The sequence below is a fragment of the Ixodes scapularis genome, unplaced genomic scaffold (genome assembly GCF_016920785.2).
Source record: "Ixodes scapularis isolate PalLabHiFi unplaced genomic scaffold, ASM1692078v2 PGA_scaffold1__304_contigs__length_218370807, whole genome shotgun sequence".
NCBI classification, from domain to species: Eukaryota; Metazoa; Arthropoda; class Arachnida; order Ixodida; family Ixodidae; genus Ixodes; species Ixodes scapularis.
This window is the reverse complement of record NW_024609846.1, coordinates 95,916,062-95,939,310: the sequence shown is the minus strand read 5'-3', so window position 1 is coordinate 95,939,310 and position 23,249 is coordinate 95,916,062.

Below are 23,249 nucleotides of genomic sequence, written 5' to 3'. Positions count from 1 at the left end.
GAGACTAGGGAGAAGGAAGTGACGTCAACGACACAGCAAACGCAGATTGGGTGTTGATTTCGTTTTCTTCTGTCAACATCCAATCTGCGCTTGCTGTGTCGTTGACGTCACTTCCTTCTCCCTAGTCTCCTGGGAGTCCAAAAAGCGCAACATAGCACCCCAGGAGTTCCCTTAGTTTAGTCACGCCACCAGATGACTTGACTGGCTTCAGTGTTCTTAGGTTGGCAAGGTACGTTTCCATCGTAAACCGGAGACACGGAAAAATTAAAAAAAACGGACAAAACAACAACAAGTCTCAAACACAGCTTCAAGTTTATTTGAACACCTCCGCTCGTACGTTTGGTACGTTTGCTGGATAATTTTTACGCTTCCAAATCAGTTTTTCAATATTTCGATTGCGATGCAGTAGGATGCCTCGCTCACCTGGATTGCTGCAATGGCTTTCGCTGCGGGCCCACTCAGCAGAGTCTTCAGGTAGTGGTACCGATCAATGTTGGTCAAATGGCTGTTTTCGCGAACAGTATGGCAAAACATATCCCAAAAGGGCTGCCATTGGGATACGGCTCCGTCAAAACGAGGAAGCTCTAGTTTAGGAAGTCTTGCACCTACCCGCCCTAGACCTCCGTGATCGCCGTGATCATTCTGTTGTGCGCTCGGAGCAAGTGGGAGGTCTTCGTTTTGTTGATCGATTCCTCGGGCCGGTGGGCCTGGAGCTTAGAGCGATTCAATGTGATGGCGGAGCAGCGCCAAGCTTGCAGCTGCGTTGTCCTCGTATTCGCTTACTGAAGCGAAATCCTCTGCAGCAGGGCCGTAACCAGGGGGGGGGGGGGGGGGGGGGGGGATAGGGGGTTCTGACCCCCCCCGAAATTTTTTTCTGGGTACGGCCCTGGTCGGTGCACTTGCAGCCAGCCGATTTTAATCCCCACCTCTGCGCACGCGCAGTGGCGCCGGTCGGCTACCGGGTACCAAACCGGGACCGGTTCTCCGGTTTCTTATAACTCTCCATTATATGCCACCGATGCACATGATTCATGGACGAAAATAAGACAATAGACATTTTCAAAATGGCCGCTGTTGTCCCCGAAACCCCCCCCCCCCCCCCCCCCCCCCCCCGAAATTTTTTTCTGGGTACGGCCCTGCTCTGCAGTCTATTCGTCCGTGAGGAAGGCCTCTAGTTGCTCGTTGAGCTTCTGCAGGCCGTCATTGCAAGTCTTCAGTCTATCGTGCAAAACCCGCCGAGCAGAAAGGCTAAGCTGGTTGGAGTCGATGAGTTGTCTTGCTTCGGTTCGTAGACGTGTATGCAGAGCCCGCTGGGTGGTTCGTTTGCTTTACACGCGTTCCATGTCGTTAATATTGACGATCTTTCCTCTCGGTTGGGTCAGTAAGGTAGCAGAGTCCCGGGTTTCGGCACCAATATTTCTTAAAGTTAGAGGAACGACGTCCACGGTGTAAAATAGAAAATCGCGTTTACTTCGCAGATATGTGCAACGCTCATCGCTCTCTCGATCGTCTCGATGTCCTCGCGCTTCTTTTTCCGTACTTCCTCGTCTTCAGTCCTTTGTCGCGCGCACATTCCTCCTCTTCGTTTACAATATTTAACATGTGCCACATGTCGAAACAATGAACTCGGGTAGCTCTCTGAACAACCGCACCTGAATGACAGTTCTCAGAAACGGGTCAGCCTGGTCTCGCAAAAAGAAAAACCTCGATACCAGCTGTCGTACGAACAAATGCGACAAACTAAGCCCACCCGACTTCACGCGGCGAAAAAGGTTACCTCGTCTAGTTCTTTCCCAGGTAGACTTCCATACGTACACGGCCATCACACGGTGCATGCGTTGCAAATGCACACGAGAGCTGTGCAGAACCTGTAACAGGTACCGAATCTTTGCAACAAAAAATAAATTACACACCGTTGCCCGTGCGAAGATAGAAAATTCCTTGCCACCCCCACTTCGCGGCTTTAAGACTCATCTCTGTTTTGTTACGCCAGAGCTCGTTGCTTTCACGGTAATTGTTCAAAGGCACTCCAAAGTATACACCGGGCTCTGTAGACCACTGAATAGATTCAAACACAAGCGGAGTCACGTCCCAGTGGCCGTGCCAGATCCCCAAGCATTTCGCCCAGTTCACAGCACAGGCTGTTTAAGCGCAGTATGATCTCGTGAGTTGAACAGCCGCTGAGACGCTTTCTCTATCACTACAACAAAATCGCAACATCATCTGCTTACGCTAATATTTTAACATCACATGCATTTAAAGAAAAACCACGTATGTTCCCACCCTCGCCGAACAGAGGATAACACAGAAATGCGTTTAGTTACTTGTTTGTTAAATACAAGACTAGTCCTGCAGTTACTGTAGGCCATCTTTACTCCATCAAAAATAATTTTACCCACGCCAACATGGTCTAGAATGCAAAAACAAAAAACAAAAAAACAACAACAACATGATGGGACACTCGATCAAAAGCTTTTTCAAAATCGACTTGCAACAGAGCAACTTTCCGGAAATTAGCATCACATAGTTCCAACACACTACGCGCAACATGAATGATACTCATAATCGTACGTCCCTTGATACCGCACGTTTGATGTTCTCCCACCACATCTCCAATCACCGATTGCATTCGTCTCGCAAGGATTTTCATTAGAATCTTATAGTTCGTATTAGCTAGTGTAATGGGCCGGTAATTGGTTACATTACGAAGTTTATTAGTGTCTTCACTTTTGGGGATAAGGACTGTGTGGGTAAATAAAAAGGAAGGCGGAAAAACTTGGTTTTCATAACATTCGCGATACACTTGTAACAAAATACAAGCTAAATCTTTTTTATACTTTTTTTTATAAAAGGCAGCACCCAAACCATCAGGGCCCAGTGATTTTCCGCTTTACAAATCATCAATGGCTCTTTCTACTTCGGACACACCTATCGGCTGTTCTAACCATTCTTTTTTTCACTACCTATCTCTGGCAGAAGGGGCAAAAAATTTTCTGTGAAACCTTCTTCTTTTGGGGCTTTGTGACTCGGTAAGTTTTCGTAGAATTCAAGAACTCCCTCAATTATGCTAGATTCACGCGTCGTGGTACCCTGATAATCAATTTCAGTTATTTCATTGGCGCGTGCGTATCTCTTTTCTGTGGCTAACGCTCGTTTTGTTGGTGCTTCACCCGCGAGAAACTTTTCTGCCCGGGCACGTATTATCGCACCTCTGTAGAGCTCAGTATCTATGAGCTGTAGCTTGCTTTTTATTTTATTAATGTCATCTATAAATAACCCTGGGGATTTACACTCTTCTAGAACAAGCTCCTTTAAAGTTAAGCGCAGCTGCTTTTCCTCTTTCTCTTTCTCGTACTTTAGAGTGGTTGATCTTTCTATGGCGTCCATTTTAACTACTCGTTTAAATTCTTCCCATTCTCCGGTCATCTCGCTCCCGCAGATGTTCCTAAAATTTTCAATCCTTGCATTTATCTTGTCGTTAAACACCTCGTCGTCAAGGAGCTTGTAGTTCATTTTCCAGTTGTGCCAATCAAATCGGTGTCGTTCTTTTCTTTTTGATCCTTACCCGAAAGTCACGAGACAGTGGTCGCTAAAGCACACCTGCTCGACACTATAGACGTTTGCAAGTATGGCCTCTTGGCACCGCCATCTTGCTGCTGGTGTGGGCAGATCGTCTGATAATCAAGCACTGCAAAGGCCGTGGGTACGGCTCTGCAATGCTTGACCATCAGACGTTCTGCCCACACCAGCAGCAAGATGGCGGCACCCAGAGGCCGTATTTGCAAGCGTCTATAGCGTTCACACAGCGGAACTAGCTCAACTGACACGTATGCTCTGTCTAGCCGTGCGTGGCTACTTCCTTGGAAATGTGTGAACTGCACGCCCTTCGTGCCCTTTCCGCAATGTGCCACGTCCTCCAAGTAATGCTCATTTACCAGTTCATTCCAGACGTCGCCACTGCTATCCCTCTGGCGACTATGAGGGGTCCTGTCTTATGGAGCACATGTACTGTTAAAATCCCCCACCACCACAAGCAGTCGTTCGCACTTTAAATATTCCGCTATACTTTAAAAAAAATGGTATCGTTCCGTCTCCACAGTCGGTGCGTAGATACAAATTATACGAAACTTTTGATCTGAAAAGCAAATATCACAATACACGACTCTCCCATCTTCACGCGAAGCAACATTCTCAACAATAGTACCTAAAGAATTTTTCAAAAAGATGCATACACCTCCCGACTTCCCTACCGCATGGCTTATGCGTACATCGTATCGCGACTCAAAATGGCGCACCATCTGCTCGGTCTGCTCCTCACTCTCAATCTTGGTTTCCTGGAACGGTCGCCATCACGTCGAGGTCGTTTTCCAAGAACAACCTTCTGAGCTGACACTGCCTTCGCCTTGCGGACAGTCCTCTTACGTTCAGGGTAGCTATACGCAGTGCGACCTCGAGCTGTTTCATAACCTTAAAAACTTAGGAGCTTATGACCTTGCGCCAGCTATCAGACACTTGCCAATCAGGGATGTAGCGGGGAACCAGCTTACTGTGACAGCCGGTCTTCACGAGCCCTTTTTCCCGGCGAGCTTCCACTGATATTCTAGGCGTCGCAGTGCCAGCTCGCTGGCGGCAGCACTCCGTGCACCCAAGTCCTCCAGTCGCCGCTTCGAAGTGATCGCGTCCAGGGACATTTCCTCGCTGGGGCTGTTCTCCGGCGCCACTTCCTTTTCCTTACACGTAGCCGTTTTATCCGCTGCTTCCTCTACTGTAGCTGCATCCGAACCGGCTGAGTGCTCGAAATCCCCCGTGGTGTCCTGGAGCTTCGCGGTCCGCATTTCGGCTGGTGCTGTGACCACCAAAAGGCTCCTTTTCTTCGTCAGGTTTCCCTTCGCACTCCTTGCTAGCGGTTACTGTTGCCCTTGAAGTCACCGACGCTACAGACGCTTGCGTTGAGGGCGCCGCCGCCTGTTCCGCCTCTTGTTCGTCCATCACAAGCTTGTTCGTGTCTTCCTCGGCCTGGCCTCCTTCTGCGACACGAGCGTAGGATCGAGCGCAGTCTTGGCGTTCGTGACCATATCCACGGCACTCACTACAGCGTGGCGCCCTACAAACACGGCGAATGTGTCCAGACCGTTTGCACCCCAGGCACAGTGGTGCACGTCCTGGAACAACCACAAGTACAGGGCCGCCGGTGAACCGAAGCTGGTGAGGCAGGCTTTCCAGCGTCATGCCTTCCTTCAGTGACAGCCGTGCCACCCGGGTCGACGGCTCGACGCCGTCAAACCCGTCGATGTGCCATTTTTCTCGGGTTATCTCTCTCACCACGCCAAACTCCTCCAGTGCCCTTTTCAGGGCGTCGTTGGGCACGTCGAAAGGCACCCAGTGAAGCTTGAGTCGATCAGGGTCCATCGGCACACACCAACCTCCTTTCACCTTGAACTTGCCAGACATCATCAATTTCTCCTTGGCAGCAGTCGACTTGAGGCGGACAATCAAAACGTGCCACATCTGGAACACCCCCATACCGGTCACGTCGCTCAGGACGCCAAGTTGCCGCAGAGGTTCCCTGAAATCTTCAATGCGGTGCGGCCGCACTCCGATGTCAGCGTGTAGAAATGCCGCGCATTTCGAAGAGTCATTCGCCGGTAATCAGCAGGAAGATCCAAAGCCCTATCACCGCGTCCAAGCAGGGACGTTTGCTCAGCTCCAACGGAGCTCATGATTCCGCGTGCGCTTTCGACGACGTTCGAAATTGGAATCCGGCCACCGATCCCCCGGCAACGTCTAACGTTTCTGCCTTGCGGGGGTGTGGTACCGGCATGTCATTGGGGCACGCAAATGTGGATCAATCATGAAAGGCAACAGTCATGACGAGCTCTGTTACTTGTGTGGGCATGTCGAATGGAATTGGCGTGGCCATGGGCGCGCAGGCGCCGTGGGACCGGCACTATAGATTGCTGAGCCTGCTCAGATAAAGCTGCGTTTTTCTGTGAGATTGGTATCACTGTAGAGGTATGCACTATACTTCATAGAGGTCAGTGTGACAAGAGCCTGGGCAGCGGACAATTCGCGCATTTCGGACAAACACTGGGCGCGTTAAGTCGGCGCTCCTTTACTCCTACTCCGACGCTCTGAGTTTCATATACTCGGAGCGCAGCAACTAAACGACGCATAGCGTACAGGAGCGCGACACACCGAGGCTCAGAGTTCCAAACCTGCTCGAATGGATCCGAGCTACCCTGGCGGATTATGTCACGTGACAACAAAAATAGAGAAATTCTGGACGCGGGTAGGTTTTCGATAACCACCTTTACCCTAGAGTTAGATCGAGTGAGTTTTGAAACACGGCCAGAAACTATCGACGGGCCGCACGAGCTTCTTCCGACCGTGGATACGGGTGGCAGAAGCAGAAAATATTTCGAAGATAAATAATTAGGCCCGTGTGGAGCGGCAGAGTCTAAAGCAAAAGAGGCGGCGACGTTATTAAGTTTCTACGAACGTTTAAATATTCCTGAAAGGTTTGAAGACTCGCTTCATGCACATATGTGAAAAAAACCTTGGCCGATCTATTTATTGACCATGCATGCTGTTCCGATTTAAATTAAAGACAACATTCTTGAACCCGCTCGTCGACGCAGGAAACCCTCGCATTTGTCAGAGATTCCCTGGTTCCGTCGGTTCCGTCTCGCACGAGACGGAAGCTACGCCGAAACCGGCACACCGTCGTTCGATAGCACGTCAATCCGTTTTTAGGCTGTATGCATGAACAAACCTTTTCCGCAACGCTAACTAATGTTTCGGCTTTCCAATCTAAGTATCTTTATTCGCTGCGGATGGGCTAAGCATTCTAAGCAGGGCAGCGGTCTGACCGTCTTTTCATCACAACTTTTCTGTCGCCGAGCTATCGGCACGCTCGTTCAATAGATCAATTCGTTTTCAGGCGAAATGCACGAACAAACCTTTTTCGGAACGCTAATTGCTGTCTTGGCTTTCAAATTAGATCATTTTTATCCGCTGGATTAAGCACTAATCAACTGAAAAGGGGCAGCGGTCCGGCTACGCCTTTCGCCTCGACGGTCTCAACAGCAGCGCAGCCATCTTGTTTGTTTACGTGACGTCACGGAGCGCGAAGAAGTCACTCGCACTGAGAGAATTCGCGGTGCATGGAGAGCGCGCTCGAGTGTCTCTGGTGGCACTCCTGTCCGTTTAGTGGAAGGAGAGCCCAACTCTCGCGCTCCTCTGGCTGGCGGAAATGAGGGTGTGGGAGGAGCTTCTGGCACATTGTGCTTTTGAGAGTCTAGGCATCTTCTCATTTTTCGCCGTTTGTTACTTTCTGGTTCGGTCATTTTACTTAATTGTTCTGGCTATCGCGGTGTTTTTTTTGAAAAAAAAAAAAAAATCCCCCCTAAAGGTAGGAGGGACTGCAACTCTTTTAAATAAAACGGACGCAAACGCTGTCAAGGTCATTTTCGTTTTTTTCAAGAGGGACAGCTTTCCTTGAAGTGTAAAAGGGATAACGGCCCTCCTAAAATTTGGTGGGACACGGTCTCTCTTAGAAACGTCCCTCTAAATTTCGTTTCTCATTTTAAGAGGGCCTTGTTCTTCAGATATCCCTCTTAAATTGTCAAGGGACCGCGTCCCGGTGAAAAAATAAAAGGAGGTGCGTGGCTTTTTAATTATATTTCACACAGCAAATTACTCAAGAAACGTTTTTGAGCAATGCACAAAACTCTGGCTCCTGCGACGAATTAAACACAAAACTGGCATTGTATTATGTTGCCACAAGAATCATTGCCTTTTCGAATTAAGATAAGTGCTGCCTCGGCCTTTCCGTCATAAATGCGACCGGGAACTTGTCTTCCTTGACGATCGCCGTTTGGACTAGTCCCAGTGTCTGCCCATATGCTGCTGGGTAAGAAGGCCCCCTCACGTAATAAACGCAGAGACACATGACCAGGGCTTCTTCGAGTGCAGTGTGCTGAGATGACTGGACAGCCTGATTTCCACAAAATAATTCTTTCTGTGCTAAAAAAAAAAAAAATCTTGGGGCCCGGAGCGACGGCGTCTGGATCCCGTGTTTCCTGGAAACAAAGAAACGAATTTGGCATTAGCTATCTCTTTGACATACCGGTTATTCTTTCAATTATAAGCGAACCGTTTCTAAAGTGATGCCTACCATGGAAATGGGGCAGCTCTTTGCCAGGCGCACCCGGAGATAGTTGTCGATGTCAAGGAACGTTGCGCAGCCTGTGTCGTTGAACATCTTCTTGATCAAACCCACTTTGGTCGTCCTATCCTTCATAGTGGACTTGAAGCGAAACTCGGCTTCTACCATGAGCTGTCGAGTTACTTTAGATTTCATATATCTCATGAATTACAAGATTACTAAAAATGCTTGCCAGTTCCTGTACACACAGGTAGTTCGGAAGCATTTCCACTGGAGCAGTTGTTCTTAGTTCGACTGTCTCTGACAAGAGTACAGCTGCTCGTTCAACATTAATTGTACCCAAGTCGCCTCCCAGAGACTCCAATACCTGAAAAAAAAAAGAAAGCTTAAACAAAATATCTGGACAATAAAAGCTCGGAACTTACTCGCAGCTCTGCCATTGCCTCATCAACCGTGAGTAGTTGCATGGTGCTTGTCACTTTCTCTTGAGATAGCGCTTTTTTAGCGTACCTGTGCCGCCTTTTTCTTCAAGCCATACTGAGCCAGTGTATAAAAACGGCCTGAAAAAGAAATGTTTTTTTTTACTGCACACTTTTTTTGCTAATAGGCTCACGCACGACACTAAAAATCTACCCCTTGTCTTTTTTTCTGGTTATTGAATTCTTTAGGCTTTTAGAACCTGCTACGTTGGTTATCTTGGCTTTCTTGAAATTTTGCCTTCGCCATTTTTTTTGTAAATTCTATATGAACTTGTGGTACGTTGAGTAAATAAACAATTAACTATAATAAATCATACCCGCCCAGATATTCTTTTCTCTCGACGCTTGCATCGTTCCAGGTTTTGGTACTTCCCACAACAGGTCTGGATACTTATCAGCAAGAGCCCTCCCCAAGCTGCAGTACTGCCATCTCAGCGCGGTAAATGACTTGCTCTAGATCATTTTCTTTTCGCTGTAACGGTAGCGTAGAAATATCTCTCTACAACAAGTCTATAATTTAAAGTAGTTAACGGACCAGTCACTCAAGAAAAGCGATGATCTCGTCTCGAAGCTGCGCGCTTAGCGCTTTCTGCTTTGCAGCAAGAAGGCTTTCTCCGTGCAACAAAGGTTGTACTACTTGTGAGAACTGTGGCAGCTCAGCAAAGCTTGAAGTGAAAATAGGTGACCCGTTAAAAAGAAATTCAACAAGTTTAAATTAAGGGTTTATTAAAGATTCTCGAAAAGACACTGCATGCAAGTGATGGCAACCATGTATGAAAGGTGAAAGACATGACAAATTCTCTTGGACTAACATACTCTCTCTTGCATGTATACAACCGGAACTAACTTGAGTTTGGACAAAAGTCTAGGCATCGTGGTATGCAACAAAGACCCTGTTCAGCAATGTAGGCATATACTGGACATGGGAAGTGAAAACTGTCAGCGGCAAAGACTTTTTGATGGGATGTTTCTAGCGTAACAAACGCGTTAAGTTTCGCAGAAAATTCTAATACACAAAGAAGAGTACATGTGAAAAACACGGACTATTCCCGGCACAAAATGTCCACGACTTTCAGGAAAACAGGAGCATCTCTGCGATCTTCTACAATCATGACATCGGACAGTTTAACTTTAACGTTTTCTACATTTGCCGAGGTTACAGTGTGACCAATTTCCCCGACAAATCTGTTCTCCAGCCCGGCCTCAACAAAGGCTTCAGTGAGCTTAATTGGTCGTGCCAGCTTTTTCTCAATAGTATCCCCCCGTTGCAGTCTAGGCGATCCATCGCCATTTCAAAATGCGTAGGACTGACTAAGTTGGTAGACCTCATTGACAGAAAACGGTATGTTTTTAAAGTAAAAAAAACTTCTTTGACTTCGGGAGCGCATTTTTACTTTCGAATCGCATCGTCCAATGATGTCTAGCCGGACCGAACTTTCTAATTTGTTCAACGAGGTGAACCAGCATATGGAGCTTTTGAATAAATGCGTCTGCTCCGTAACACTCAATAAAGAGCCTTTGATGCTCGGCTACCAAGCACTCAATGTAGGTAAAACCTTCTGCAGTTAAAGAGGGAGACAAAATCAGCCACGCAGTTTGGCAGAGCAGAGATAGACAAGTAACGTGACTGCTTTCGCCCGTTGGAATCAGATCCCGAAGAACCAGAGCCAAATGGAGGAGCAGAACAAGTGACGCACTTCCAGAGGTTACTACAGTGAGCTCAGAATCAAAGAATCTTGGATAATCGCTCTTGCTCACTCCTTTGTGAAAAACAAAACTTGACAACGCGTCATTGAGATGCTTTCGAGAAAACCACCGTTCCGTGCGAATAACATTAACCAAAAAGTCTTTCGGAACAATTCCTTCTAACAAGATATGAATTGGATCATAAAGCAGATCGCATGTTAAAGAAAAGTATTTAAGTTCAGACAACACTGATCTACCGTTAATTCCGGACAACTTCGACAAAGAACTGCGGTCTGCCGGGGTTTCAGCTTTCTCCAGGTTGAGTACCTCGGCGTTAATCTGTCAGAGCGAAGTGGACATTCTCCATGGTAGAAAAACATCGAAAAGTCAGAAGTTGGCAGCTTGCAGCTGCGGCAAGCGAACCGAACGTTCGGACGGAAAGATTCCTTGAACTGTTGCGTTCGGGAGGGTGGCGACCTCAGGCGCGGAACCAAGAGTTGGGGCTGCGGCTCACTGCTACCATGGCCCCGAGGAAACAGGCCTGGAGTGGGAGTACTGAAGGAGAACTTTTATATACAGTGAATATACAAGAGCATGGTCGACTAATTAATCGGCAATCGGCAGTCTGCAGTCGGCGATTTCTGGCTCCCCAATCCCAAGTTAAATAGCCCTCCGAGGGCGAGAAGGCCCTCTGAGAGAGAGGAGCCTTCCCCGGTGTTCGAGTGTTCACGAGGTGTCCGAAGTGTGGGGGCGGCTGAGGCAATTTCCCGGTGTTCTTTCAGCGAGGGGCAGATGATGTAATCCCTCGACGTTCTTGCCGCGCTCCAGTGGCTGATGTAAGGAGTCGACGTTCTTGCTGAAACTCAACACCGACAGACCCACACACACACAGGCACGCACACGTACGCCGGTGTTTCTCCTTGCGAGGGCCCGCGATTCCAGATGGTCTCGTGGCTTCAGGAAGAGGTTCTGTTTTTAGTTTAAAGCCCCCAGTGAAGGCCGTCGCAACAGAACCCAGCAATATTATTGCATGCTAAAGCGTCGCCGACGTATGCTATGATACAACCACGAAACAACTCCGTTCCATTAGGCGTATCGAATCTGATACCAGGACCGGCCAAACGGTTTACAATTCAAATATCATCAAGCAAGAGCACTCGTTTTGCTTCTGTTATTTTGAGCTCCCTGGATTTCCCCACAGCTAAAAGAAATATGTTTTGCAACTTGGACCTGTCGGCGGGGGGCAAGTTCGCGAACATAATATAGTACACGCTTAATTTACCCTTTCCACCTCGTGTTATTCCCAGCGGGTTTGCAATCTCAATGTTGTCGCAGTGAAGTACCATGGTTAAAGTGTCCTCCTCGTGTCTCCATAAGAGAGGGTGAGATTTGCTACAGAGTCCCGTATATTTTGAATAAAGCAAAAAAACGCTTTCGTGCTAATCGGCTTGGTGGTCGTGCGTGTCGTACGGAATGAATCCCAATTGTTTTGATCGGTCCAAAATTTCTCTTTCAAAGGAAGCGTCGTTCAAAAGAAGCGACAGTTCTGAAATACATGTCTCCCGCCCGTCGTCCGCCGCCATCGCCGTCCAGCCCTCGAGGCCCACGATACGCGATACGCGATACGTCGCCATGTTGAGAATGTTTTAGGGCCGTTTCCGCAGCTCGCTAAGCACTCGCATAACACTCCGTAATCCGCCACAAGACCTTGAACTATGCAGACAAGGCTGGCGGCGCGCATCCGGAGCTGCGGTGTTTCCTTTACGCATACCGTAACGGAGGAGAAAAACGATCTACTACTACTTGGTAGAGCGCTCCACTGGAAATGGAGAAATCCCGGGTTCGATACCCGGACCAGGCGGATTTTTTCGGTCGCGCACCAGTCACTTAGCTGTGTTTGGAAATTTGTGTTTGCCCTGTATCCCTCTTGTTTCCCTTTTCCAGTGATTATTTCGTCGTACTACAACTCCCTAACTACGCAGTGAATGCAGAGAATGCTTCCGATTGTCTGTGCAACTTTTTTTTTCCCCAATCAACGTATTTGCAGATTTTTAGAAGCTGCAAAAAATTGGTTTGGTATTTTTTTCTATTTTTAATTATGAGTATGTGCTTTCAAGGACCCACGACTTTGATTAAACTTGCCGGTTGTGTCTAAATCTTAGAAAACGGCCCGTGACCAGAGTGAGCGCGACTCAAACTGGCCAGTTCTCGATCGGCGGTTTTCGGGCGGAAAGAAACCGAATTTCGAGCCGCAAATTTTGTTCTGGGTAGTTAGGCTATATCATATATCTCCGCGAGCATAAATACCCTGTCAGTCTCCCTTTAAGACTCTGTTATGCACCGGCGTTGAACGTAGCAAACGCGGCGCGGCGCAGAGCACGCAGAGTCTGATTGGTCGCAGGTATCTAGCTCCTGCTCGCCGAGCAATGAAAGGCGCACGTCCTACGCTACGCTGCGTTCTCTGCGCTCAACGTGCGAGTATAACAGAGCCTTTAACGGCTTTGACTTGTGCTTTGACAGCGTTCGATTTTTTGTTTGTTTGTTTGTATCTTCCTTGTGGTCTCGCGTTCCGGACCAGAGCACGCACGCTTCTACTCTGCGACAGTTTTTTTTAAGATCAGGTTTGAACTACCCCAAAGAAGTCCTAACGAGTCTCTTTTCGCAGCGCCCCCCGCAGGGCAACGCAGGAGGCCTATCAGAGCTCGGCGTTCTGATGACCCCGCGCGATCTCGTGTCCTCCTCTCTCTCAGTTTCTGGTACATAGCTTCCATTTGACACGTTGCGCATTTCGCCCGAAACGGCGGCAAATGTCATGCTTTGTTGATATGCACAGACGCTCGCCGCTGAGTAGAAAGGGAGAGAGAGAGGTAACCTTTATAGTTTAACAAACGCATTGTCCGGTGCTCGAGGCAGCTGAGGGATGCGGTTGCATTTGGAGGGCGGCACTCAGATACATTCCTTTCTCTTTCAATAGTCTTGAAATTTTGTGTACGCCAACAGGCTGTTGACAAACACGACCGCGTTTGCCCAGGCGCGGGCACCGCTCGTGCGCACAAACCAGAATCATTCGAGGTGAAGCGCCTGCGCATGCTGACAACATTGCCACCCATTTGTCTTGACGTCAGGGCCACGCTTTGGTCTATATGCGGCGGCGCTCGGAATAACGCGATGCTTCGTATTTAATTTCATGTGACTGAGAAAAAGGTGAGCTCCTCATTGCTTGTCTTTCAATTGTACCGCCGATATTGCTTGCGGCTTGTTCCCGGCCGATTTCACGCATTCACTTCTGCGCAAATTCTAAATGAGCACATACAGACCTTATGTATAGCTTGGTGGCTCATCCTGAAATGCGACTCCATTATGCTGTAGCGCGTGCATCGTTATCACGGTGTAAAATTGGAGGCGTGGAAACCACGCGCGTCGCAGCTGCCAGGTAAAGTTCTTTTCTCGACTTGGTTGCAAGCAGCACCACATACCAGATGACCCTTCGATACACGGCAAATAGCAGCCTGTCTTCGGCCCAATTGCCCATGCTTCTCTAAGGGAGACATGCTTGTTTTTAAAGGTCGTTTTCTGTGTGCGCTACGTCATGTACAACATCCCACTTGCGCTACCCGTGTTGCTTAGGCGCTGCTTCGTCGCTGACCTCGTTTCGTGTCTCAAGGGCGGCAATAACAGTTTTATGAACGCGTTAGCGGTCAGATCTCTGGCGAGGTGTTCAAGCCAGAGTTCGTCATGGTCAGAGCAAACGTTTCGAGCGGAAAGAGCGCATGCACGGTTGCCGCAGGAACGAGTCACTTTTTTTAGAGCGCAGCTCTTAGGGGCCCGTTCCCGGCTTGAGCGGCGTCGGCGTAACCAAGGTCACCCCAAGGTTACGCGGCCCCCAAGGTCGTTTCAAGGTCACGTGACCCCCAAGGTCACCCCAAGGTCACGTGACCCCAGAGGTCACGTGACCCCTCCCCTAAAGTCACGTGACCCCCAAGGTCACGAAACACCCAAAGTCACGTGACCCCCGAGGTCACGTGACACCCCCGAGGTCACGTGACCACCCCGCCGAGGTCACGTAACCTCCCCGATGACGTCATCGTCACTCATGACGTCACCGGCATCCGCATCGTCATCCTCACTGATGACGTCATCAGTGACGTCACTGATGACGTCACCGGCATCCGCATCATCATCATCACGGATGACATCATCAATGACGTCACCGACATCCGCGTCGTCATCGTCATCATCGCTGATGACGTCATCGGAGTCCGCATCATCATCGTCACTGATGACGTCATCAGTGACGTCGCTGATGACATCATCGGCATCGTCACGTGACCCCCCAAGGTCACGTGACCCCCCCAGGTCACTTCACCCCCCCAGTACCTTCCCTCCTCCTCCTCAAGAGCTGCGCTCTAATTCGGTGTTACAGGGAGTTGTAAACGGCTTTCACTTTTTTTAAGGTGAAAAGTTATTGGGCTATAGGTGTAAGGCATTTTATGAAGCCCAGATAAAAGCGTGGCCACGAGGCTCGACACTGGTTGATTGACGGGTGGGAGAGGAGGAGTCAGCCGCTTGACTATGATTGGTTAACGGTGCGGTCATCTTATCAGATGGATAGGCGAGGAGCAGTGAGGTAGGCGAGCAGGAGCTCAACCACCTGTGCGCACCGAGGGAGAGATCGAGAGTATGTAAGGCTCTGGAAGAACGCCAAGTATGTCAGCCCGGTTAGCGTTAGTATCGTCTCATACTAGGCGATACTAACGCGTTAAACTATATGATGAAAAGCACTGTGAACGTAGGCGTCTGGCAACTCAAAGTATCGCTAAACATTTGTGATGCTGCTAGAACGTTTCACGTATGCAACACAATTGCCATAATTTTCTTTCAGTTGTGTCGTTTTGACCGCGGAGACGCCGTTGGCTGTGTCCTCGTCTGTCTCTCTCTCTCTCCCTCTCTATATGTATAACTGAAAAGAAAACCCTTGGTTAAAACAGCAACTGAAGGTTTATTCTCGACGAAATGGCCGGATTCCGGCCTTCGCCAGGAAGAACTTTTACGAAAAAATTGTCTTGCTTTGTATGTTGTTGGTATACGCCTCAACGGGTGACCGGTCGCTTAGCTGTAGATGAGAAATTTAGTCAGTGCCGTACAACCGCTGATTTGGGGTATTTAAGGCGCATCGCGCAGTAGTGATTACCCGAACGCGCGCGCACGAAACTCCAGATCGAAATGGGCGGGGGCGGTGGGGATCGAATCCAGGAGTTTCCCAGAGCAAGCTTTCGCTCCACGCTCCGAGCAGAGACGCGTTAATGCCGGTTCAGACACTTGCGTTTGAGTGCATTTGATTGCGTTGCGTCGAGAGCCGGAAGCGAGTCACCGGCACATCTGTGCTTCGTATGAAGCGTGGAATACAATTCAAGGAGTCGTCTTGGCACGCGATAGAAGCAACAGAGATGTCCTGGTTTCTCGCAGCCGCAACGCAGTCAAACGCAGTCAAACGCAACTGTCTGAACCAGGCTTTAGCCCACTCGGCCACCAATTGCCCGTGCCAACGAAAGATATTTTCATTAACTAATTTTATATGGCGGGCAAGTCGACCAAACCGCATCCCTTCGCGCATAAAAGGGTGGAGAGGGGAAGCTCACCTGAGAGAGGGGGTGCACGGAGAGGGAGTGATAACCTGTGCAATGAAGCTCTGCCCCGGTTGTTTGCTCTCCGGTGGTGAGAGAGCATTTCGGTCAAGAGTTCCTTCTTCGGATGAACACCGGGGGTATTTGTACAATGCTACGGTCGAGTCTAAGTTTCAAAAACGGCGGGATAACGGTTGGATTTTTCTTAGAAGATGGGCAGACGTTTATACAATGCTATGGTCAAGCCCAAATTTCAAAAATGGCTGGTGACGGTTGAACTTTTCCCGAGAGGGAAGCGTGGGGGGAGTTCGTATACGTGTGGGCAGGCTTGATGGTCGGGTCCAAGTTTAAAAAAAAAAACAAAAAAACGGTGGGATGACGGTTGTAGTTTCCTGAGAGGGGATGCGTACGGTGAGTTCGGGTCCGGGCGGGCAGGCGCAACCTGGATGATAGCGTACAACAGACGAGAGTTACAGGCGCAAACCGAACAAAAGTTCTGTCCACAACAAAAAAGCAAAAGCGCAGACATTCAGGATGCCACGTGGGGCAATGAGAGAAAACATAAAACCCCCCAAAAAAAATCAAAACCTGAAAATAAAAGAGAAAAGTTGATGGTCCGGGTCCTGAAAAAATGTCCTCTGTTCTTTGTTGCCATTCGTCTGTTAATATTCTAATCGATGCCAGTGGACCTGGGCTTTCATTTATTCCGTGTTTAATTGCGTTGAAGCAGTAAATTATGTAGGATTCACGCTGTTCTCGTTCGAGACGATTTAAATCCAGATTCTAGGAGCGTTACTAACAATTTATCAAACGAGTGGTTTGGGAGAGCGAGAAGTTTGGATAGAGGCAGGTGCGGAGGGTGTAGCCCGAAACAACCCATTCCCGTTTGAACCCGTCCATTTCGATCCATTCCTGAATCGACCCTCCCGTTTGAACCCGTCCCGTTTCGACCCATTCTCGAAACCACCTTCCCATTTGAACCCGTCCCGTTCCAACCGATACCCGAAAGACCCTTCACACCGGACACACCAATACCTTGTTAAAAAGACACGAAAGTAAAATTTAAAAAGAATTAAACGATTACCAAAGAGCACCTGGTGGATGTCGCTAGCGCCTCGTTTATAAGGCCCTCTAGGAACCTTGACAGGTAGTGGCGATCACTGTCTCGCCTCCGGCCACGACGAGAGAAGAGCTAAAGGAAGAACTTCCCTCTCCCCGATACTCTCTTGTGTGTGTGCCAGAAGTCGCGATTGTCCCTCAACAAGATTATAGAAGATGAGCCCGTCACTCAAAATTCGGTCAAAGGCAGCTTTGGGCGGTCACTTGCGGTGGTCAGATCGCTGGTGTGCTTCGGCTGCTTTCAGCGGATGCTACTAGCCATGTCACGTGACCTTGGGGAGGAGGCACAGCGACGCGCGGAAAGCGTATCACGGGCTACGTCCACAGAGTGGGATTGGCTGGGACACTGGGACAACTCGCAGCGCCCGCTGCGTCCGGACGTGAGGTCCCGAGACAAACTACGTCATGATTGCGGCGGATGTGACGTGCTCTCCACTGGCTTCTCTCCGAGCGTTTGCCAGAGTGGGCCATTTATAACGATAAATAGTCATCAGGCTCAAAATACAAACGTCCGATTGTCATTTACAAATATTGTGGATCATATATTCACCCTATTTGTGAACACGGCGGGTATATTTTAAATTTCGTTGAAGTATCCCCTTAAGAATATATGTTCTGAAATATTTTTGCATGCCAATGTATTCTAAAAGTATGCAACTCTTTCAGGTAACCTTCGAAGTAATATTATTCTTATTTCAACCACTTAGTGTTTTTGTTCTATTTTTGTTTCAAGATCATCCCCATAAAATGCAACCGCAAAACGGTCCATGTACACTCCGCGACAACGTTACTGCAAAAACATTGTCGATTTTTTTTTTTTTTTTTAATTTTACTTTGTAATGGTTTTTGCGGGCACCATATTTTAGGGCTTAGGGCAGTGGCTCAGATGAGCACTTCTAAAGACAGTAATGGTTTTTATGGCAGCCTTTCAATTCTATGAGCTAAACAGCAACCGCCGATCGCTTGTTCAAGCTATGTACAAGAATGAAGTCTTACGTACACAAGCACATTGGCTAAGCTAAAATTAGCGTCGCCATCGCGACGATATTTTTAGGGTACCCAGAGTGCTTGCGTACGTTATTCTAAAACGTCATATTAGTGATCTTGATATTTTGGAGAGCGATAAATCCGACAGGGTGACAGGCAAATGATTGCGACTTTATTTCTATTAACAATTTCAAACACTGAACATGCGCGCAAACAGAAAAACATCACAGAACAGAAAATGCCTTCGCCTTGTTGAGAAAGTCGAACATGGAAATCGTGCTATCAGGAAGGCGACACTCCAGTTCTAATAGTTTGTGGTCCTTGCTTACCCACTTGTGTCCCCTGGCCCGTACCCAACTGATAACGAACGATGGCCGAAGCGGAAAGGTTGTTTCGGGATAGGGCGAAATTGGAAAGGATGAAACGAGAAAGTCGTTTTGAGCCGGGTCGAAATGGGAAAGTACAAACGGGAAGGTTGAATTGGGAATGGGTCGGAACGGGAACCACCGGGTTCGGGTGGGATATGGCCTTAGCTTTGTGATAAATAATGCGCAGACCAAATGCCGTTTTACTCTGCCCTATGTATGGCATTCGACGAGGCACATGATAAGTGCCCTTTAATTTTGATCGAGAACTGCGAGTGCCTGCTGCTGGCCGTGTTTCAGTGTTGCGTGTGTTTACAGATTAGACACCCTGGTTTAATGCAAGGCCTACATTCGGTAGGTGGCGGCGATGATAATCCGTTTTACTCATTCATATTCTCAAACCGAAATAAATTTCTCAGACGTCTCTGTTAAAATAAACGAAGGTAAACTCGCCACGAGTCTTTACCGTACGCCAACAGCTAGACCGACAGCAATACCGTCATTACCAATGCGATTACCCACACCATATCAAGAACAGCATTCCCCATAGCCAAGCTCATCCTTTCAAACGAATTTCTTCAAAGGAGACAGATTTTGATGCGAGCAGCCAAAATTGAAAGTCAATGTCAGAGAAACAAAAATATCCACCCCGTATAATTGAAGATGCAATCGGAGAAGCCAAGCAACTAAACCGGGCGCAGACCTTATCAGCCCGCGCCCCGTGCAAAGCGACGCGCAATACACACATATCTATATATAACTGATAGCACGAACTATTCTAATGTAAATAATATCTTAAGATAACATTCTCGAACAAAGCGAGCACCTTAAACGCACGTTTCCATCCGCCCCTGGGGTAGCCCACAGACGATCGCGTAACCTCAGTGACACGCTAGTGAACTGTCGGATAAATTCATCGCCGCCACCTAACAAATGTAGGCCTTGCATGAAAGCAGAGTGTCTACTATGTAAACACATGCAACACACGAACACGCCCAGCAGCACGCACTCGCAGTTCTCGATCAAAATTAAAGGGGGCTGTGCAACGACATTGGGTAGGAATATTTCTTACTTTACACCAGCTTCCCGGCACCAGTAGGACCCAAGAATACGCAAACGCAACACAACTGACCAAGAATCAAGCGTCTTCGTCGCGGCGGAATTCAAAGGATGAAAGCGGAGCTTTTTTTTCAGTCTCTCCTTACAAAGCCGCCTTTTGCTCCTTCGCGAAATTTGATGACGGAGCTGAGGGGACAATGGCAACAGTACGATCCCCGGGAATGCGTCATCGAGCTTTGCGATGACGATATTCAAATGCTGCTCACACAGTGGACGCGAAGACTGCGTACGCATTCGATCTGGGCTCGTGACAATCGATGCCTCGACATGCATTCGGGTAGTGGCTCGTGTCCAATCGCTGCAACGACGACAATAGCCGAGCCATAACATTGTCTGGAACTCAGCGCGTGTCCTGTGCTTTGCCAACCCCAGCGCGTGGCTATGCTCTACATTGGCGGCATATAATCGGCTCCAGATCACGTGGCCGCTTGTTCTGGCTGCGAGTTGAGGGGGTGCACGGTGCTCGTTTTTCTTTAATTTTTTTTCTGGAGCTTCTATTGCATGGGGTGAAAAACGAACGCGTGTTTCGTAGGTCATTAACGTCAGGGATCCGTTTTAAGCGGTATTTGCGCAAAGTACAACTATTGTTGCACTGCAAAGAAAAAAAAGTTTTTTTTTTAAATAGCCTAATTGGGACAAGCATGTCAAAAAACAATTTTTCCGCGAGAAAAAACATTTTTTACAGCAATATTTATTGCGTGAGACGCATTTTAGTTTGCGGCTATTTCGTCCGTTTTAAATCGCGCGCCACGAAGTTGTGATTATGTGACGTCAATCCCAAAAGGTTCTCATTGGCTAAGAGTTTGATTGACAGCTTAGATCTTGGTTGTTAAACCTTTGTTATATGTTGCAATTTCCTTTTGAGCGGCACATTTTTACGTTTAAAGAATAACCCATGTGACGAGAGTTATTATTCTTTACAAAAGGTTTACAAGACCGGGCACTTCCGTTTGGATTCATACAAACAAAAGCTTCGCCATTCTGTGATTCTGTCATGGCCGCCGAAGTTTCTGCTCCCGCCTGTCTCGCCTACCTCGACTAATCGTTTCGCCGAAGTGATCAGTGTTTCGTTGTTTCGTGCTGACCCAGGTGCTTGAGTGAGACTTCTTGAAGTGAAGTAGTGTGTGTTTAGCAGCTGTCGCAGGTGTTAGTGATAGGAAGCGACGCGGGGTTTTGGCTTTCATAGCACGGTTCTTTCGTTTTCCTCTTTGCTTGCTTGGCGTGCTTTTTTTTTTTGTTGCTTGTTTGCGCGTGCAAATGCTGACTTTTCGGAGATGTCAGATGCGTGATCCCGACAGTGAGCCTTCCAGCAGCCATGTCGCCCCGAAAGAAACGCTATTTGGCTGGAGGCAATCGGGCGTTCGCGTAGCGACCAACGTGCCTAGTTACGTTCTCGTCATATCGCTCTGGAGGCCGTCGAGATTAGCCCTGTGTGTACCTAACGTCCGCGACTAGACAGAAAATAAAAAAGCACTATGTCCACTACGTAAAAATGGTCTCAGTTCATGCATCTGTAGGCAGGTACGAAATCGTGCCCAAATTTATTCACACCGCACGATGCAACACGTCGCTGTGCAAACGCAGTCCAACACGAAGCATAAAAACGTCAAATTTAGGACAACAATTCGGAGTCCATTGTTCAATTAAAACGACGTAATTTTGTTGAAAACGCCTGCAGCTTTTTACTCACGGTATGCGTCGGGAAACTTTCACATTTTGAAACAGAACGAGGCAGATTTACTTTTAAAAACGCTTCCAGCGTCCTCCCGGACCAGTTTGACTGGATCAGCTGACGACGACGGGACTTGACTGGTTGAACGTCAACCCCACAACCACCAATTTGCGCTCCGTGTTAGCACCGCATTACACACACCACGAACGTTTCAGCTCTGTCGCATCGCCGTGTTGCACCAAACAGAACGAGATCGCCGAAACCAACGCAGCGCTGTCGTGAATCTTGGCTAGTGGTTGAGCACTCGTGGATTCTGTGACTCCCTTCGCTTTCAAAGAGCGCACTACGATTACGAACGATACTTTCCGTCGTCCGGGAACATCACAGGGGCACTTCTCCGGTCACGTCTTCGCTACATGTGCTCGCAAACCGCGTCAAACCAAAACAATACCGCGGCCTGGCGTAGTTGCCAGATCTTGCCGGAAGTCGAGACGCTGCGTCGTTCAACTCCGCAACGCAAGGAGAGTGAGGGGCGGGGCGTAGTCCTCTTCCGCGGGGGTCGAAAGAGCGGGAGTTTCAAATGTGGAGAAGTTCTGACTCTACTAAATTACGTCCTGTGGCGTAAATATTGATTAAAAAAATAATTTTTTTCGCGGAACATTGGTTTTGTGACATGCTTGTCCCAATTAGGCTGTTTAAAAAAAACCTTTTTTTTCTTTACAGTTACCCTTTAAAGGGCACCTAACATGTGGCTCGTCGAAAGTCGTGTATACTTACTCGAGTGTGCCGAATACAAAATGCTATACATAGGGCAGACTAAGATGGCATTTATTCTGCGCTTTAATAATCACGAAGCTCACGCCATATCCCTTTCGAACCTGCCTCTATCAAAACATCTCGCTCTCCCAAACCACTTGTTTGATAAATTGTCAGTAACGCTCCAAGAATCTGGGTTTAAATCAAATCGCGAACGTGAACAGCGTGAATCCGACCTAATTTACCGATTCAACGTAATTAAACAAGGAATAAACGAAAGCCCCGGCACACTGGCATCGATTAGAATGTTATCAGACGAATAACAAAAAAGGACAGAGGACATCATTTTCTCAGATCCCAGACCTTATGTGTTAGCAGTGGTACTGATAGGCGCATAACGAAAGTGTCACTTTCAAATTCTACTACGCGTAATATATCTCGTTGTGTACAAGCGTGCGTCTGATGTTACTTTTACATTTATAAATGATACTGTAAAATCAGTACGCTCTTCAAAAATGTTTAGTAATATAGGAACTTGATAATTTAGTATTTGCTTTCCAAATTCGGGGTCCTGACCTTAGGCGTCTTGTGTTTGGCATTTCTGATAAGATAGGGTTGCAAAGGCACTTCATCCATTTGATAAAGATTTTCTTTGAATATTGTCTGCATAAGTTTAAAGTAATAAATCTGGTTTGCTTTAAGCATGTTTTGTAAAATATAGACTGCTATAAGAATCACCAACATTTCCTTGATATTGTTCTAAAATACGCAAATACTTTTACTAGAGAATAATTATTTAGCTATAATTTGTGGAAGTGGTTATCCCCCATTTCATAATTCCATAACGAAGTTTTAAGTAAAACAACTTCTCATCACGAATCCCCTTTAGAGGAGCGCAAAAACTGCGTACGCACGCACTTTAAAAAAAGAAAAAAAAAGCGCACGCAAAGCGCAAAACGTGGTTAGCGTTCGGCGCATGCGCATTGGCGACGACGCTATTCTTTGAAAACGCAAAGCTTTAGCGTGCGCCATTCTAAAACTGCCCACTAACTCTCACTACGCTTCTAAGAAAACTCCAACCGTCATCCCGCCCTTTTTGAAACTTGGACTCTACCGTAGCATTGTATAACACACACACACACACACACACACACACACACACACACACACACACACACACACACACACACACACACACACACACACACACACATGCACGCACGCACGCGAGCGAGCGTGCGTGCGTGCGTGCGTGCGTGTGTGCGTGCGTGCGTG